Raw genomic sequence first — 16244 nt, 5'->3', positions numbered from 1 at the left:
ATCCTGGGAGAAATGCTGGCATAGACTTTTCTGTTGCCTGGCCTTGTAAAAGGGCTGCAGGGCATCTTCATGCATGGCAGTTCTCTCTCCACATGGAAGAAGCTCTCCACATCAACACTCATGGGTCTGTGGTACCTGGGTTTACTGAAATACGTGGAAAGTAGGCAGTATTCCTCTTTGCAAAGGACTTCTGGCATTCAATCTAAATGGTATTTCTACTTTCCTTTATGTGCTCAGAGTTAGGGGTCATTGGGGGAATGGAAAGCAGCTCAAGGTCCTCTATGAATAGTGCTGGTTGGGATTACTTCATCCAAGAACATAGATTTAGCAACTAGTATTGCAGACACATTTCTAGTCGCTAAGATCATTGAAGGAATAAAGTAGATACAGTTCTCATTTACATACCTCCGTTTAGATGTCAGTCAATCACTCTACACATTGTAGGTAGGCATGTTCATAGTATGTTATATATGGCATCTTCATGGCTGCCTCATGGAATGAATAGGTCCACCCACATTTGGACCATCAGGATAGATGATAAAATCAAGTAAGGGCACTGCATGACTCAGTCACTTAGACCTCTGACTTCAGGTCAGTTGATGATCCCATATTCCTGGGTCTGAGCCCTACATTGGGTACCTTGCTCAATGTGGTACCTGCTTCTCCTGCTTCCTCTGCTACTACCCTTCTTATTTTCTCTTTTTCTCTGAAAGATATTAATTAATATCCTTAAAAATTTTTGTAAAAGATCAAGTAAAACTTTGGTCTTTGGATACAAGAGAACATTGATGTCTCCACAGAGCAAATTGGGAGACTATAGGTGTTGTGGGACGACTCTCAGAGCTCAGATTCTCATAGATCTCTTGATTTCCATTGGAGCGATTCACTTTAGGGGCTTCCTGTGGAGAGGCAAATGAGTCAACGGGAGTAACAGATGGGGTCTCTAACCTGAAATCAAACCCTACCCCTAAATCTAAACCTAATCCCTAACCCGACCCTAACCTGAACCCGAACCTGAACTCAAAACCTAACTGGAATCTGAAAATGAACCTGAAACTTGGCCCTAATCCTAACTCTAACCCTTTAACAAACCTGGACCCAACCCTAAACTTATCCTGAACCCTAACCCGAACACTAAGCCATACACTAGACAAAACCTAACCAGAAACCTAACCAGAAACCTAACTCTAACCAGAATCCTAACGCTAACCCTCACCCTCACCCAAAAAGCTAACCCAAATCCTAATACGAACCCTAATCAGAACACTAAAATGAACTCTAACCCTAACCGGTCCAGTTCTAATCCTAATCTTAACCATAATTCTGACCCTAAACTCTGACCTGACATTGACCTGAGCTCTGACCCAAATCCATAACCCAAACTAGAACCTATACCCAACCAGTAAACCGAAACCCATTCAAACACAATCTGAAACCCAACATAGCCCTATTCCAAACCTGTCCCTACCCCTGTCCCAAACCCAACCCCTTACTCAAATCTGAACCTCAGCATCTAAGCCTAGCTCTTAACCCCAACCATAACCATAACCATACCTCTAACTGGACCTCTTATTCTAAAGCTAGCATCTACCTATTATCCTGACCCTGACCCTAAGGCTAAATTCGCCAAATTAGATGTTTATTTCAAACTGCTTTCTTTTTTTTAAATTATTTTTATTTATTTATGATAGTCACACACACACAGAGAGAGAGAGGCAGAAACACAGGCAGAGGGAGAAGCAGGCTCCATGCACCAGGAGGCCGATGTGGGACTTGATCCCAGGTCTCCAGGATCGCGCCCTGGGCCAAAGGCAGACGCCAAACCACTGCGCCACCCAGGGATCCCTCAAACTGCTTTCTAATAACTGCTTCCACATGGTTAAATTGCTGTCACTTGCCTTATGCTTTCACACAGACATTTGAGATAGTTTCTTTTTTATTAAGAATTAATTTATTTATTCATGAGAGACACATTGAGTGGGAAAGAGGCAGAGGGAGAAGCAGGCTTCATGCAGGACTCCCAATAATGGATTCAAACCAGAGACTCTAGGATCATGTCCTTGGCCTAAGGCGGGTGCTAAACCACTGAGTTACCCAGAATGCCCCATTAAGGATAGTTTCTAAGGTCAACACGCAACAGTATAGGTAAAACTCACTTCTTGAGATATCTCCTTTCTTTCTCACAGTTAAAATGGGGTCAGTTGATATGCACATGCACACATAAATGTGATACATGTTAACGTCACACCAATGATGCCAGAGGGAACAGCACCCAAGTAATCATTGTTTCTCAGAGCTAAGTATATAGCACATGCCTTATGATTCACAGTTCCTCTTCAGATACCTCCTCAAGCATTATTATTGGTGTGGTGCTGACTCTACCAGCAGTACATGCTTCATACATGTTCCCTAGAGCTCCTCCTGACAACACCATGAGCTGCCTGTGTGTATTACTTCCTATTGTGCAAGTTTCAAAAGGTGGAGAATTTCCCAACAGGGGCACTGAGGAGCTGGTATTTGACCTCAGGCCTTCAGGTTCTGCTTAGTTCTCTGCGGTATGGTGTCAGAGAAGCCCACACACAGTAACTGGAGAGAGGGGGCTGTGCTTAAGCTGGGGCACTACATGGCCAGTGAGACTCCTGAGCCAGGGGTTCAATGGGCCACATGTGTATTGGGTCCTGCAGATGACAGCTGCATAGTCTCCTGTGTCCCTGTGCCTGCAATGGTAATGTTCTCCTGGTGACCTTCCTCTGGGCAGTGTTTTCAAAATCTCCATTCTCACCCAGGATGTAATGCCTCACTCATTTAACCACATGGTTTTCTTTTTTTTAATAGTAAATTTATTTTATATTGGTGTTCAATTTGCCAACATACAGAATAACACCCAGAGCTCATCCTCAAGTGCCCCTCTCAGTGCCCGTCACCAATTCACCCCCAAGCCCTGTCGTCCTCCCCTTCCACCACCCCTAGTTCATTTCCCAGAGTTAGTTGTCTTTTTTTATGATAGTCCCAGAGAGAGAGAGAGAGAGAGAGAGGCAGAGACATAGGCAGATGGAGAAGCAGGCTCCATGCACCAGGAGCCTGACGTGGGATTCAATCCCGGGTCTCCAGGATCATGCCCTTGGCCAAAGGCAGGCACCAAACCACTGCACCACCCAGGGATCCGAGTTAGGAATCTTTATGTTCTGTCACTCTTTCTGATATTTCCTACCCATTTCTTCTCCCTTCCCTTCTATACACTTTCACTATTATTTGTATTCCCCAAATGAATGAGAACATATAATGCTTGTCCTTCTCTGATTGACTGATTTCACGCAGCATAATACCCACAGCTCCATCGACGTCAAAGCAAATGGTGGGTATTTGTCATTTCTAATGGCTGAGTAATATTCCATTGTATACATAAAGCACATCTTTATACATTCATCTTTTGATGGACACTGAGGCTCCTTCCACAGTTTGGCTATTGTGGACATTGCTGCCAGAAAAATCGGGGTGCAGGTGTCCCGGCATTTCATTGCATCTGTATCTATGGGGTAAATCCCCAACAGTGCAATTGCTGGGTCGGAGGGCAGGTCTATTTTTAACTCTTTGAGGAACCTCCACACAGTTTTCTAGAGTGGGGGACACTTTCACATTCCCACCACAGTGTAAGAGGGTTCCCTTTTCTCCACAACCTCTCCAACATTTGTGGTTCCCTGCCTTGTTAATTTTCCCCATTATCAGTGGTGTGAGGTGGTATTTCATTGTGGTTTTGATTAGTATTTCCCTGATGGCAAGTGATTCAGAGCATTTTCTCGTGTGTGTGTTCACCATGACTTTGTCTCCCTCTGTGAGATTTCTGTTCATGTCTTTTGCCCACTTCATGATTGGATTGTTTGTTTCTTTGGTGTTGAGTTTAATAAATTCTTTATAGATCTTGGAAACTAGCCCTTTATCTTATACCTCATTTGCAAATATCTTCTCCCATTCTGTAAGTTATTTTTTAGTTTTGTTGACTGTATCCTTTGCTGTGCAAAAGCTTCTTATCTTGATGAAGTCCCAATAGTTCATTATTGCTTTTCTTTCTTTTGACTTCATGGATGTATCTTGCAAGAAGTTACTGTGGCCAAGTTCAAAAAGGGTGTTGCCTGTGTTCTCCTCTAGGATTTTGATGGAATCTTGTCTCACCTTTAGATCTTTCATCCATTTTGAGTTTATCTTTGTGTATAGTGAAAGAGAGTGGTCTAGTTTCATTCTTCTGCATGTGGATGTCCAATTTTCCCACCCCATTTATTGAAGAGACTGTCTTGCTTCCAGTGGATAGTCTTTCCTCCTTTATCGAATATTAGTTGACCATAAAGTTCAGCATCCACTTGTGGGTTCTCTAACACATTCCATTGATCTATGTGTCTGTTTTTGTGCCAGTACCACACTGTCTTGATGACCACAGCTTTGTAGTACAACCTGAAATCCAGCATTGTCATGCCCCTGGCTATTGTTTTCTTTTTTAAAATTTCCCTGGCTCTTCGGGGTCTTTTCTGATTCCACACAAATCTTAAAATAATTTGTTCTAACTCTCTGAAGAAAGTCCATGGTATTTTGATAGGGATTGCATTAAACATGTACATTCCCCTGGGTAACATTGACATTTTTACAATATTAATTATGAGAATCCATGAACATGGAATATTTCTCCATCTCTTTGTGTCTTCCTCAATTTCTTTCAGAAGTGTTGTATAGTTTTTAGGGTATAGATCATTACCTCTTTAGTTAGGTTTATTCCTGGGTATCTTATGTTTTGGGTGCAAAGGAAATGGGATTGACTCTTCAATATCTCTTTCTTCAGTTTCATTGTTAGTGTATAGAAACGCCACTGACTACTGGGCATTGATTTTGTATCCTGCCATGCTACCAAATTGCTGTATGAGTTCTAGCAACTCATACAGCTTTTGGAGGCTTTTGGGTTTTCTATGTAGAGTCTCATGATATAGGCGAAGAGGGAGGGTTTGACTCTTCTTTGCCGATTTGAGTGCCTTTAATGTCTTTTGTTGTCTGATTGCTGAGGCTAGGACTTCTAGTACTATGTTGAATATAAGTGGTGAGAGTGGACATCCATGCCTTGTTCCTGATCTGAGGGGAAAGGCTCCTAGTGCTTGCACATTGAGAATTATATTTGCTGTGGTCTCTTCATAGATGGCTTTTAAGATGTTGAGGAATGTTCCCTGTATTACTACACTCTGTGGAGTTTTGATCAGGAATGGATGCTCTATTTTGTGAAATGCTTTCTCTGCATATAATGAGAGGATCATATGGTTCTTGTTTTTTCTCTTGCTGATATGATGAGTCACATTGATTGTTTTACGAGTGTTGAACCAGCCTTGTGTCCCAGGGATAAATCGTACTTTGTCATGGTGAATAATTTTCTTAATGTACTCTTGGATCCTGTTGGCTAGTATCTTGTTGAAAATTTTTGCATCCATGTTCATCAGGGATATTGGTCTGTAATTCTCCTTTTTGTTGGGGTCTTAGTCTGGTTTTGGAATTAAGGTGATGCTGGCCTCATAGAAAAATTTAGAAGTACTCTATCTCTTTCTATATTTCCAAACAGCTTTAGTAGAATAGGTATAGTTTCTTCTTTAAATGATTGATAGAATTCCCCAGGGAAGCCATATGGCTCTGTACTTTTGTATCCTTGGAGGTTTTTGATGAGTGCTTCAATTTCCTCCCTGGTTATTGGCCTGTTCCGGTTTTCTATTTCTTCCTATTCCAGTTTTGGTACTATGTGGCTTTCCAGAATGTGTCCATTTCTTCTAGATTGCCTAATTTCTTGGCATATAGCTGTTTATAATATGTTTTTTTAATTTAATTTTATTTTTTATTATGATAGGCACACAGTGAGAGAGAGAGAGAGAGAGGCAGAGACACAGGCAGAGGGAGAAGCAGGCTCCATGCACCGGGAGCCCGATATGGGACTCGATCCCGGGTCTCCAGGATAGCGCCCTGGGCCAAAGGCAGGCGCCAAACCGCTGCGCCACCCAGGGATCCCAAGGATCTTCTCTTTATCTTTGGAATTTGCAAGCTTCACTATTAGATGTCGAGGTGTTGAACAGTTTTTATTGATTTTCGGGGGGGGGGGAGGATCTCTCTATTTCCTGGATCTGAATGCCTGTTTCCCTTCCCAATTTAGGAAAGTTTTCAGCTATGTTTTGTTAAAATACATATTCTGGCCCTCTGGCCCTTTTAACGCCTTTGGGAACCCCAATTAAACGTAGAGTTTTCTTCCTCAGGCTGTCACTTATTTCCCTTAATCTATCCTCATGATGTTTTAATTGTATCTTTTTTTCCTGAGTTTCTCTCTTTGCCATCAACTTGTCTTCTATGTCACTCACTTGTTCTTCCACCTCGTTAACCCTTGGCCTTAGGACTTCTTGTTTGGATTGCATCTCATTCAATTGATTTTTTTTTTTTCATTCAATTGATTTTTAATTTCTGCCTGATTAGATCTAAATTCTGCAGTCATGAAGTCTCTTGAATCCTTTATTCTTTTTTCTAGAGTCACCAGTAGCTGTATAATAGTGCTTCCGAATTGGCTTTCTGACATTGAATTGTAATCCAAACGTTTTAACTCTGTGGGAGAGAGGACTGTTTCTGATTCCTTCTTTTGAGGTGAGATTTTCCTTCTCATCATTTCGCTCAGTGCAGAGTGGTCAAAACAAGTTGTGTTGTCAAAAGGAGAAAAAGAAAGTAGAAGAAGAATGAAAGAAAAAGAGAAAAAGAAGAAAAAAGAGAAAAAAGGAAAAAAGAAGAGAAGAAAAAGAGTATAAAAAGAAAAACAAAAAAAGGGGGGGGAAGCAAACGGAAATCAAAAAGCCAAAAAAAAAGGATAAAAGAAAAACAAAACAAAAAAAAGAAAAAAAGAAAAACAAGGGGGAGTATCCTTTGATTATGTATACTGTAAATCCCTTGACTTCCCCTGGAACTTTCCAGTGCTGCTTGGTCAATAATTTTTTCCCCTGTCCGTCTAGCTGTTCTTCTGGGGGAGGGTCCTTCTGTGCCAATTTTCAGATGTTATCACCTGGGGGGGCTGCTCAGCAAAAGATATTTAAGCTGTTTAACCTGTGAGGCCACTGTGAGGCTCAGTGGGCATCGTTTACCCCGTGAGGCCCCAGGAGGAACAACCACAGTTGTGGCGGCCAGTGCTGGACCCCTGGATTCAGTTCCCACAGTAGCTACAGGGCTCTTAGTCTGCAGGGGCCTGGATGGTTGGGGGCGGGGCTGCTGATCTGCTCAGCTCGGGGCAGGAGGGCACTTGCTGTCCTGTACCCTCCTGGCCTCTTCCTATCCCCGAGGGAGGTCGAATCCTAGGCTGTGTCCCTGGTGCCCTGTGCTCCCAGGCCTGTACTGTTGGATTCATGCTCCAGGCTGTGCAGCTCCCTCTCCGTGGAGCCACAGCCTGAGTCCATCCGAGCTGCTCCCAGGTCCAGCTGTGCACACGCTGCAGCACTTTAGGGAGTTCAGTGCACTCTCTCCAGGGCACAGGTGCTCCATTACTGTCCCAGGGAGCCTAAGGGCATCCCCGCCCCTACTGGGGTCCTGCTCTAACTCCCTGTAATCGCCTTTCTGCCCAGGATGATTGGTGAAGCTTCTGCATCTCCACAACAGGGCTTTCCTCTCCTGGGGGCAGTCACCCTGGCCTTACCCTAGCTCCTCTTGGGGCCCCTCCCCCTTGGATGTTTTTTGTTTCTTTATTTCTTTTTTCCCCATCTTTCTACCTTGATAGAAGTGTGAAATCTTCTCACTGTAACATTCCAGCTGTTTTCTCTTTAAATCTGAGGCCGAATTTGTAGATTTTCAGGATGATTTGAAGGTTATCTAGGTAATTTGGTGGGGACAGGTGACTTGGGGATACTACTCCTCCGCCATCTTGCCCCACCTTCCCACTTATGTTTTTTTAGACACTCTGGCTGCTGGGAACCTCGAGAAATGTAGAATTTGCTGGGCAATTTGCCACTTAAGTATAATTAGGTTTCTGCTAAGAAACAAGACAAAGAAGTAGATATTGAGTGGCTGCCTGCACTTTCCTGTTCTGATTAAATTCATTGGTCTGTTGAGGGTAGGTCATCATGTTGTCCAGGAGATACTCTTGGGGCCCTCTTCCCTTAGTGTCATATGATGCACGGTATATATTTTGAAACTTTTTGTGCACCATCATTGTGTGTGAACATGGATTGATGTGTGTGTATGTGTGATTGCATATGTACAAGGGAGAGCTAGGGCACAGGGAAGGCCATGGCCACCCGATTGCCAGCACTGTCTAGTACCACTCTACATTGGCACTGACACTTCATCCCAAGGAATTGGGGAAGCATACCCAGATTATCTCCATGGTGAACTGGAGTGCGTCATAAGAGCCAACAGACTTTGGCACATTCTGCATCCCCCTGGAAGGAAGAAGTCATATCTGCAGGTTGAAACTTTTTCCTTCCCCCTGCCCTGGACAAACTGGAAGAGACTTTTTAAGTATGAGTTGAAAAACAATCCTCCAAAAGGGGGAGAATAACTCATGATTCTGAAGTCTAGAAAGTTGATATACACCTGTCCAATATCTTTGCAAGGAAGGTAGATAAGGCTATTGATGTATTGAAAAACATTTAAAACCAAAGGAAATCCATAAGATTATGAGAATTTTTCTTTCCTAAGTATTTTATTTATTTAGGGAGAGGGACTGAATGAGAGGGCATGAGTGAGTCCAGGGGCAGAGGGAAAGGGAGAATACCCACCAAGTGGGGAGCCTGATGAAGGGCACAACCCAGTATCCTGTGATCATGACCTGGGCTGAAGGTAAATTCTTCACCCACTGATTCAGCCAGAAGCTAAGTTGTTATGAGATTGTGCTAGTCACTCCATTCTCCACATTCACCCACTTTCATCTCTTATGAAGATCTTTGACATATTTTTTATCCATTTCCATCATTTGGCTCTTTTTAAAACCTAGATTCATCTCTTTTTAAAGTATTTTATTTATTTATTCATGAGAGACACAGAAAGAGAGAGAGGCAGAGACACAGGCAGAAAGTGAAGCAGTCTCCATGCCGGGAGCCCAAAGTGAGACTTAATCCTGGGTCTCCAGGATCTCACCCTGGGCTGAAGGTGGCGCCAAACACTGAGCCACCTGGGCTACCCCATAGATTCAACATTGAGAAAGGATGAGCCCATGTCTCAGAGCAAATTAGTCTGCCTTAAACTGGGGAGCCTGGGGGAATCTTTGGGACCGTGGGAGAGTTCTGGACACTGGGCCTCCCAAGTGTCCCAGAAGCCTATGGATGTTGGGAGACCTAGTGCATTTGAAGGTACCCAGCAGAGCATAGTAATGTGTAGCCTGGGCAACAAGTTTAAGGAGGATGCTGGCCGCATTTCTGAGGCTAGGAAAAGGCATTTAGACATCCTATTCCTCTTGCAAATGTAAAGTAGATTTGTAAAGACAGAAAGAATGATGTTTCCCAAGGACTGGAAAGAGGCAGTAGTGGGAAGTTTCTGATTCATGGAATAGAGTTATTGTTGTAGAAAAATGAATTCCTTCTGAAGATAAGTTACAAGGGGAAGAGGGGCAAGATGGCAGAAGAGTAGGGTTCCCAAATCACCTGTATCCACCAAAGTACCTAGATAACCTTCAAATCATCCTGAAAATCTATGAATTCAGCCTGAGATTTAAAGAGAGAATAGCTGAAATGCTACAGTGAGAAAAGTTCACACTTCTATTAAGGTAGGAAGATGGGGAAAAAGAAATAAACAAAAGGCATCCAACGGGGAAGGGCCCCACGAGGAGCCTGGCTAAGGCTGGGGCGAGTGCCCCCAGGACAGGAGAGCCCCGTCCCGGAGAAGAAGGAACTGCACCACTCTTCCTGGGTGAAAAGGGGCTCGCAGGGAATTAGAGCAGGACCCCAGGAGAGCAGGAATGCCCTCAGGCTCCCTGGGACACTAACAGACACCTGCGCACCCAGGAGAGTGCACCGAGCTCCCTAAGGGCTGCCGTGCGCACACACTGAGCTGGGAGCAGATCGGGTGGCCACTCCATGGAGGGAGCTGAGCGGCTCTGGGAGCACCTCGGAGGAGCTCCGGCAGTGGCTCTGGGGAGGGGGCTGCGTGGCCGGGAGGAGTTCGGTGGTGGCGGCTCTGGCAGAGGAAGAGGCTCCGTGCGGAGGGGGCTGCACAGCTCCGGGAGCACCTCAGAGAGGCTCTGGCAGTGGATCCATGGAGAGGCAGCTGCGTGGCCCAGAGCGCAAATCCAACAGCGCAGACCGGGAGCACAGGGCGCTGGGACACAGCCCAAGATCCGGCCTCCCCCGGGACAGGCAGAGGCCCAGAGGGCCCAGGACAGCAAGTATGCTCCTGCCCCAAGCTGAAGAGATCAGCGGCCCCACCCTGGAGCCTCCAGGCCCCTGCAGATGGGGAATTCCATAGTTACTGCGGAGGCTGAATCCAGGTTTCCAGAGCAGCCACTGGGGTTGTTCCTCCAGGGCCTCATGGGGTAAAGAACCCCCACTGAGCCCTGCACCAGGCAGAGGGAAGAGCAGCTCCCCCAAGTGCTAACACCTGAAAAAGAGCACAACATGTCCTTCCTGCAAAAGACCAACGAGACGGAGGTTCCAGGGGAAGACAAGGGACTTAAAGTATACAGAAACAGAAGATACTCCCCTGTGTTTTTTTTTTCTTTTTTATGTCTGATTGCTTCCCCCACCCTTTTTATTCACCTTTCTTTCTTTTTCTTTCTCTTTTTCTTCTCTTTTTCCCTTTTTTCTTCCTTTTTTCTTTTTCTCTTTTCTTTCCTTCTCTCTCTCTCTTTTTCTCCTTTTCCCAATACAACTTGTTTTTGGCCACTCTGCACTGAGCAAAATGACTAGAAGGAAAATCTACCTCAAAAGAAAGAATCAGGGATCCCTGGGTGGCGCAGCGGTTTGGCGCCTGCCTTTGGCCCAGGGCGTGATCCTGGAGACCCGGGATCGAATCCCACATCAGGCTCCCGGTGCATGGAGCCTGCTTCTCCCTCTGCCTATGTCTCTGCCTCTCTCTCTCTCTCTCTGTGACTATCATAAATAAATAAAACTTTAAAAAAAAAGAAAGAATCAGAAACAGTCCTCTCTCCCACAGAGTTACAAAATCTGGATTACAATTCAATGTCAGAAAGCCAATGAAGAAGCACTATTATACAGCTACTGGTGGCTCTAGAATAAAGCATAAAGGACTCAAGAGACTTCAGGACTGCAGAATTTAGATCCAGTCAGGCAGAAATTACAAATCAGTTGAATGAGATGTAATCCAAACTAGAAGTCCTTATGACCACGGTTAATGAGGTGCAAGAACAAGTGAGTGACATAGAAGACAAGTTGATGGCAAAGAGGGAAACTGAGGGAAAAAAAGACAATTAAAAGACAATGAAGACAGATTAAGGGAAATAAACGACAGCCTGAGGAAGAAAAACCTACGTTTAATTGGGGTTCCCAAGGGTGCCGAAAGGGTCAGAGGGCCAGAATCTGTATTTTAACAAATCATAGCTGAAAACTTTCCTAATATGGGAAGGGAAACAGGCATTCAGATCCAGAAAATAGATCTCCCCCCCCCGAATATCAATAAAAACTGTTCAACACCATGACATTTAATAGTGAAGCTTGCAAATTCCAAAGATAAAGAGAAGATCCTTAAAGCAGCAAGAGACAAGAAATCCCTGACTTTTATGGGGACGAATATTACGGTATCAGCAGACCTCTCCACAGAGACCTGGCAGGTCAGAAAGGGCTGGCAGGATATATTCAGGGTCCTAAATGAGAAGAACATGCAACCAAGAACACTTTATCCAGCAAGGCTCTCATTCAAAATAGAAGAAGAGATAAAGATCTTCCAAGACAGGCAGGAACTGAAAGAATACTTGACCTCCAAACCAGCCCTGCAAGAAATTTTAAGGGGGACTCTTCAAATTCCCCTTTAAGGAGAAGTTCAGTGGAACAATCCACAAAAACAAGGACTGAATAGATATCATGATGACACTAAAGTCATATCTGTCAATAGTAACTCTGAACATGACGGGCTTAATGACCCCATCAAAAGGCGTAGTGTTTCAGACTGGATAAAAAAGCAGGACCCATGTATTTGCTGTCTACAAGGGACTCATTTTAGACAGAAGGACACCTACAACTTGAAAATAAAAGGTTGGAGAACTACTTACCATTCAAATGGACCTCAAAAAAAAGCAGGGGTAGCCATCCTTAATCAGATAAACTAAAATTTACCTGAAGAATGTAGTGAGAGATGAAGAGGAACACTATCCCTTACTTAAAGGATTTATCCAACAAGAGAACTTAACAATCCTCAATATATATGCCCTGAATGTGGGAGCTGCCAAATATTTAAACCAATTAATAACCAAAGTGAAGAAATATGTAGATAATAATACACTTATACTTGGTGACTTCAATCTAGCTCTTTCAACCCTCGATAGGTCTTCTAAGCACAACATCTCCAAAGAAACAAGAGCTTTAAATGATACACTGGACCAGATGGATTTCACAGATATCTGTGAACTTTACATCCAAACTCAACTGAATATATATTCTTCTCAAGTGCACATGATACTTTCTCCAGAATAGACCACATACTGGGTCACAAATCGGGTCTGAACCAATACCAAAAGTTTGGGATGGTCCCCTGCATATTCTCAGACCAGAATGCCTTGAAATTGGAACTAAATCACAACAAGAAGTTTGGAAGGACCTCAAACACGTGGAGGTTAAGGAACATCTTGCTAAAAGATGGAAGGGTCATGGGATCCCTGGGTGGCTCAGCGGTTTAGAGCCTGCCTTCAGTCCAAGGTGTGATCCTGGAGTCCTGGGATTGAGTCCCATGTCAGGCTCCCTGCATGGAGCCTGCTCCTCCCTCTGCCTGTGACTCTGCCTGTGTCTCTGCCTCTCTCTGTGTGTCTCTCATAAATAAATAAAATCTTTAAAAAAAAGATGGAAGCGTCAAAAGAAAAAAAGATGAAAGGGTCAACCAGGAAATTAAGAAAGAATTAAAAAGATTCATGGAAACTAATGAGAATGAAGATACAACCGTTCAAAATCTTTGGGATGCAGCAAAAAGCAGTCCTGCGGGAGAAATACATCGCAATACAAGCATCCATTCAAGACTGGAAAGAACTCAAACAAAAGCTAACCTTACACATAAAGGAGCTAGAGAAAAATAGCAGATGGACCCTATGCCCTGCAGAAAAAGAGAGTTAATTAAAATTGGAGCAGAACTCAACGAAATTGAGAACAGAAGAACTGTGGAACAGATCAACAGAACCAGGAGTTTGTTTTTGAAAGAATTAATAAGATAGATAAACCATTAGCCAACCTTATTAAAATGAAGAGACAGAAGATTCAAATTAAGAAAATCATGAATGAGAAAGGAGAAATCAACCAACATCAAGGAAATACAAACGATTTTAAAAACGTATTATGAACAGCTATACAGCAGTAAATTAGGCAATCAAGAAGAAATGGACGCATTCCTGAAAAGCCACAAACTACCAAAACTGGATCAGGAAAAAATAGAAAACCTGAACAGGCCATTAACCAGGGAGGAAATTGAAGCAGTCATCAAAAACCTCCCAAGACACAAGAGTCCAGGGCCAGATGGCTTCCCAGGGGAATTCTATCAATCGTTTAAAGAAGAAATCATACCTATTCTTCTAAAGCTGTTTGGAAAGAGAAAGAGATGGAGTATTTCCAAATTGGTTATATGAGGCCAGCATCACCTTACTCCAAAACCAGACAAACACCCCACCAAAAAGGAGAATTACAGACCAATATCCCTGATGAACATGGATGCAAAAATTCTCAACAAGATACTAGCCAATCAGATCCAACAATTCCTTAAGAAGATTATTCACCATGACCAAGTAGGATTTATTCCAGTGACACAAGGCTGGTTCAACACTTGTAAAACAATCAATGTGATTCATCATATCAGCAACAGAAAACCCAAGAACCATATGATCCTCTCATTAAATGTAGAGAAAACATTTCAAAAAATACAGCATCCATTCCTGATCAAAACTCTTCAGAGTGTAGGGATACAGGGAACTTTCCTCGACATCTTAAAAGCCATCTACAAAAAGCCCACAGCAAATATCATTCTCAATGGGGAAGCACTGGGAGCCTTTCCCCTAAGATCAGGAACAAGACAGGGATGTCCACTCTCACCACTACTATTCAACATAGTATTGGAAGTCCTAGCTTCAGCAATCAGACAACAAAAAGACATTAAAGGCATTCAAATTGACAAAGAAGAAGTTAATCTCTCCTTCTTTGCTGATGACATGATACTCTACATAGAAAACCCAAAAGCCTCCACCCCAAGATTGCTAGAACACATACAGCAATTTGGTAGCATGGCAGGATACAAAATCAATGCCCAGAAATCAAGGTATTCCTATACACTAACAATGAGACTGAAGAAAGAGAAATTAAGGAGTCAATCCCATTTACAATTGCACCCAAAAGTATAAGATACCTAGGAATAAACCTCACCAAAGAGCTAAAGGATCTATACCCTAAAAACTATAGAACACTTCTGAAAGAAATGGAGAAAGACACAAAGAGATGGAAAAATATCCCATGCTCATGGATTGGCAGAATTAATATTGTGAAAATGTCAATGTTACGCAGGGCAATTTACAGGTTTTATCCAATCCCTATCAAAATACCATAGACTTTCTTCACAGAGTTAGAACAAATTATTTTAAGATTTGTGTGGAATCAGAAAAGACCCCGAAAAGCCAGGGGAATTTTAAAAAAGAAAACCAAAAATAAAATAATAAAATAAAATAAAATAATAAAATAAAATAATAAAATAAAATAAATAAAATAAAATACAATAAAATAAAATAAAATATAAAATACAATAAAATAAAATAAAATAAAATAATAAAATAAAATAAAATACAGGGACATCACAATGCCAGATTTCAGGCTGTACTACAAAGCTGTGGTCATCAAGACAGTGTGGTACTGGCACAAAAACAGACACATAGGTCAACGGAACAGAATAGAGAACCCAGAAGTGGACCCTCAACTTTATGGTCAACTAATATTCGATAAAGGAGGAAAGCCTATCCATTGGAAGAAAGACAGTCTCTTCAATAAATGGTCTTGGGAAAATTGGACATCCACATGCAGAAGAATGAAACTAGACCACTCTCTTGCACCATACACAAAGGTAAACTCAAAATGGATGAGAGATCTAAATGTGAGACAAGATTCCATCAAAATCCTACAGGAGAACATTGGCAACACCATTTTCGAACTTGGCCACAGTAACTTCTTGCAAGATACATCCATGAAGGCAAAAGAAAGACAAGCAAAAATGAACTATTGGGACTTCATCAAGATAAGAAGCTTTTGCACAGCAAAGGATACAGTCAACAAAACTAAAAGACAACTTACAGAATGGGAGAAGATATTTGCAAATGACATATCAGATAAAGGGCTAGTTTCCAAGATCTATAAAGAACTTATTAAACTCAACACCAAAGAAACAAACAATCCAATCATGAAATGGGCAAAAGACATGAAGAGAAATCTCACAGAGGAAGACATAGACATGGCCAACAAGCACTTGAGGAAATGCTCTGTGTCACTTGCCATCAGGAAATTACAAATCAAAACCACAATGGCGTACCACCTCATTCCAGTGAGAATGGGGAAAATTAACAAGGCAGGAAACTACAAATGGAGAGGATTCCGATAAAAGGGAACCCTCTTACACTGTTGGTGGGAATATGAAATGGTGCCCCCACTCTAGAAAACTGTGTGGAGGTTCCTCAAAGAGTTAAAAATAGATCTGACCTATGACCCAGCAATTGCACTGTTGGGGATTTACCCCAAAGATTCAGATGCAGTGAAACGCTGGGACACCTACAACCTGATATTTCTAGCAGCAATGTCCACAATAGCCAAATGTGGATGGAAGGAGCCTCAGTGTCCATCAAAAGATGAATGGATAAAGAAGATGTGGTTTATGTATACAATGGAATATTACTCAGCCATTAGAAACGACAAATACCCACCATTTGCTTCAACGTGGATGGAACTGGCGGTTATTATGCTGAGTGAAGTAAGTCAATCGGAGAAGGGCAAACAGTGTATGTTCTCATTAATTTGAGGAATATAATAGTAAAAGGGAATAGAAGGGAAGGTAGAAGAAATGTGTGGGGAATATCAGAATGG

The sequence above is a fragment of the Canis aureus genome, chromosome Y (assembly GCF_053574225.1).
Source record: "Canis aureus isolate CA01 chromosome Y, VMU_Caureus_v.1.0, whole genome shotgun sequence".
NCBI classification, from domain to species: domain Eukaryota; kingdom Metazoa; phylum Chordata; class Mammalia; order Carnivora; family Canidae; genus Canis; species Canis aureus.
Note: the sequence above shows the minus strand (reverse complement) of the source record.